The sequence below is a fragment of the Lactuca virosa genome, chromosome 9 (genome assembly GCF_052849685.1).
Source record: "Lactuca virosa cultivar CGN04683 chromosome 9, Lactuca_virosa_CGN04683_v6, whole genome shotgun sequence".
Classification (NCBI taxonomy): Eukaryota; Viridiplantae; Streptophyta; class Magnoliopsida; order Asterales; family Asteraceae; genus Lactuca; species Lactuca virosa.
Window position 1 is genome coordinate 69,327,305 of NC_136434.1, and position 4,445 is coordinate 69,331,749.

General features: G+C 36.1%; 1 long non-coding RNA gene across 1 annotated transcript; it reads right to left on the minus strand.

The window, feature by feature from the left end:
• Positions 1-2,234: 2,234 nt before the first annotated feature.
• LOC145138702 (uncharacterized) lies at positions 2,235-3,298 on the minus strand. The gene is made up of 2 exons (XR_013721669.1): positions 2,572-3,298; positions 2,235-2,483 (listed from the first exon to the last, which is right to left on the minus strand). It is a non-coding gene; the product is annotated as an uncharacterized LOC145138702 (long non-coding RNA).
• Between the last annotated feature and the right edge of the window lie 1,147 nt (positions 3,299-4,445).

Here is a 4,445-nt window from a genome sequence, read left to right on the forward strand (position 1 = left end):
TGCTCAAAAATGTTCATCTGGACCAACACGCCCCGTGTCCAAATAGGCTAAATGAACACGGGTCGTGTTCAGTGAAGTCAAAGTGCCTAGAATGGTCAAACACGCCCTGTGTTGGATTTCTAAGCCAAACCCAACACGCCCCGTGTTGCCCTCTGACTCCGAATCCAAACTTGATTTTCTCAATTCTTTCGTTCTACGCCCGATCATCCCGCAATCTTCACCAATGCTCCCCGGCACCTCCAAAAGCGCGCTCCAACCTCCGGTTTACCTGAAAGAGACATGAAAGTGTGCAAATAAGGTCGTTCTAGAGACTAACATGAATATGATAATAATGCAAGAATAGTGAAATATAACTAAGCTAAATACATGCATAAAAGGGACTAAAAGTTGTGCAAAAAGGTGCACAAAATGCACCTAACAACTAGTAATCAAAGGTTATAGACAAAAGGAAGGTTTAGATTACTTTGATATTTATTCGTTGGTAGCGCAAATAACATCCATTAGATTAGTTCTTGCCATTGCAGCTATTAGAAACCTGCAAGTTCATCAAATGGATGTGAAAACTGCTTTCTTAAATGGAGAGTCGGAAGAAGAAATTTATATGGAGCAACCTGAGGGATTCATTACCTCGGGACTGGAGAACAAGGTTTGTAAACTTGTTTAGTCTCTATATGGATTAAAACAAGCTCCAAAACAATGACATCAAAAGTTTGATCAAGTCATGATGGAAAGTGGCTTTAGAATCAATAATTGTGATAAGTATATCTATGTGAAAAACACCACTCATTGTTATGTAATCTTGTGTTTATATGTTGATGATATGCTTAACATTAGTAGTGATGAAAAGATGATAAGATCCACAAAGGATATGTTGAAATATAGGTTCGACATGAAAGATATGGGTTTAGCGGATGTGATTCTTGGAATCAAGATCACAAGAACCCAAAGTGGTTTGATTTTAAGTCAAACACACTATGTGGATAAGGTTCTTGAAAAAATTGTTAACGGAGATACTAGCATAGCCAGAACTCTAATTGACACTAGTCAACATCTACGTAAAAATAGATGTGAAAGTGTTAATCAAGTGGAATATTCAATAATTATTGACAGTCTGATGTATCTAATGAGTTGTACCAAACCTGACTTAGCATATGCTGTGAGCAGACTAAGTAGATATACTAGTAAACCTAGTTCTGAACACTGGAAGAGTATTACTAGGTTGCTAAAGTATGTGAAATACACGTGAGAATATGGACTGAATTATGGCAGAAATCCAACAGTTATCGAAGGATACACTGATGCAAATTAGATATCTGACATTGTGACATCCCGAAATTTAGATCAAAGACTGTGAACGGTCAAGTTCACAGTAAATCTCTTGGTAATTTGACTCATTGAGTTTTAGTACATCTTATGTAAAATAAATGAGTTCATTTCAACTATTATAAGATACAAGATGGTATCTTACTTCCAAATGTGTAAGCTGACAAACGAATCAAACAGCTCAAACTGCAACCATAATTAATGCGTCTGAAAAACTAAAATTTCGTATTAAGCAATTATGAGCAATACAAAACTCTAGTCTCTAATACATGTTTCCCTGTTTCCGAAAATATAAAGAACGTCTAAAACGGAGTTCGTATGCAAAAGATACAACCGTTTTAAGAATCCAAAACCAGTATAATACTGATTTTCTTAAAACTGTTAAAATCGTTTCTATCCATTGAGGGACTTGCACACCTCAGATGGAAATTCCGAAAGCATTTTTGGACTCGGACTATAGTCTAATATTTAATTTTATAATCGAAATATTTTTAAGAAAAATATTTGCAAAAGTTGAAAAATCGAACGTTTTAGGTTAATTAAACGCGATTTCCCTGACTTCTGCAACTCGAAAAATTAATCTGTTCGGGTTTTTGAAATCCTTAAACTAAACTCTATTATTCTCCAGCCTCAGAAAAATTAGTTGATTTAAGGGTCGATTGCACACAAATCAAGATTGCAAAAAAAAATGATTGACATTTTAATACCACATATACGACAACATTAAAATGTACACATCTAAATGTATATGTCATATATGAATTTTAAAGACCAAAAATCAAATGTGTATATGAAATTTGATTTCCATTACATACCATACTCCATTTCTCTAAATAAATCACCTATTCATATAAACAAAATATTAGTATGATTCTATATGTATTTTATGTATTTATAATGGTTGTCCAAGATTTTAATAAAAGAAATTTAACCAAATACATAATCAATGACAAAATAATACATAATTATGAGAAAAAAACAAATCTATTAGTTCTTCCACGTTTCAACATTTCTCAATTTTACACACAACTCTTTCCCTTCTCAATTGACAGTCAAAACTATAACTTTTCTTACACACTTCATCTTTCACTTAATCACACTTTACAACACGCAAAGACCTTATACTTCTTCTGTTTGTCCTTCGATTGCAGCCATTCCATCTATTGATCATTCAAGAAAAAGAAGAATAACACTCAAAATGGATCTCAATGGTGCAACCAAATCATAGAGAAATCTGAGAAATTTTACCCTTAAGACTACCTTCAATCGTTCACAGCTTCACCTCATCTCTCTTCTTTCTTTCTTCTTCTTCATTTCCAGCCAAGAACACACCACTGAAGTGGGTGTTTTCGTGCCCAGTGCAAACACAAGAGCAACATCACCATCATTCGTTCTTCATTCCCTATCAAAAATCAAACCCAAACACACACCAAGACTCCATTGATTTCTGTTAAAAAAAAGAGAGAAAAGAAGAAGCGGAAGCAACAGGACCCTCCATCTCCAACGCGATTTCGCACCCTTCTCTTCTTCTTCTTCTGTCGATCAAACCCCACCGAAGCCACATGCGACGTCGCTGTTGCCTATCCACTCCCGGAATCCCTTCGCACCTCGCTACCACAGCCGAATCAAGCGGCCGAGAGACTGCTTGAGCAGCCCCTCGCTGCCCCCACCGAGACCACAATCAACCTCGCAGCATCTTCCCTCGTTCCTTCGGCCTCGTCGACCACGGAGACGCCTCCCACTTCGTGAATCGACCGACGAAACCTCGCCGCCTGCGAGCTTTTTCTTCCTTCGGTCCTCTTCGTGACCCTCGACGAGCAAGGGCCCGGATGCAGCGTCACCGCTTCGTGCTTTCCTTCTCACCGTCTTCGTTCATCTGACTTCGATCACTTGCCGCCTTCGTTCTATCTGCATTCGCTCATTCCGTTTCTTTCCTTTACTCGATCAGCAAATGACGACGAGCAAAAGCCCTAATTTCATTTAGCTTGTGAAATGACCAAACTAACCTCCTTATTAAATCATGTATTCAAAATCAGTCCCAACCCCATACATTGAACCCATTTATTCAAAATAGCCTCTCCCATGGAGATTCTTAACAAAATCAATCCACTTCCCAAACTTAAATTCCATTTAAACCATTGCAGTCCCTCCTTTAAATTATTTTAAGCAAATCAGTCCCACTTTGGTTAATTAAATTACCAAACAACCCCTACACTTTAGTGAAATTACAAATCAACCCCTAATAGTTTAAATTCATTACGAAACGGACCTGAAAGTATTTCAAAGTTCAAAAATTATGGTATTGCGGTTTCTCACGTCAAGCTTCTCAAAATAAACAGATTTCGTACAACTCAAACTTACGCTCCAAGGGTGAGTACTTACGGCCCCTTTTTAATATTTATAATTATTTCGGGGAGGGGGGGAATACATGTGCCTATATACTTTGTTTATACAAATATATTATCCTTTATGCGAAAATACAATAAATTTAGTCTTTAAAAATATTATTTAACAATTTAATATATTGTTACAAATAAACTAGTATAAACTTTTCGTATACGTATTATGGTTATTTTATCGTAAAATAATAAGTTCATATAACAAATGCTACATGATACAAAAATATATGATTTTTATGTGCCATTGTATAATATAACAAGCACGTTATAAAACTTTATATGTTTAAATACATAAAGTTTATACGTGTACATATGTTCGTTACTTCGAAACATACATCTTTATAAAAGTGAGTACATTACACCTTTACAAACATACCAAGCATACTCGGCTTTTATAAACTTTATACAAGGAATTTCATTATGCCTAGTGACTTAATCACAATTAAGTTAGGGCTGAGAGTTACTCACATAATTTGTTTAGGGCTTTTTAGTGAGACTATATTCATTAGATGAGTCTAAACACAAGCATACCCACACCACTATAACTGTTAATCTTCGGAGCAAGATAAATATGTATAGATCTATACGGGGTTAACGTCCCCACCTATGGTTGCTACCTACAACCTCGACCAATAAATCGAAGCGGGTGATAAGTGTGAACAATTGTTACTACAACGTCCAATGAAGCGTTGTAGGGGGTACATTCAGTCACATATATAGCTC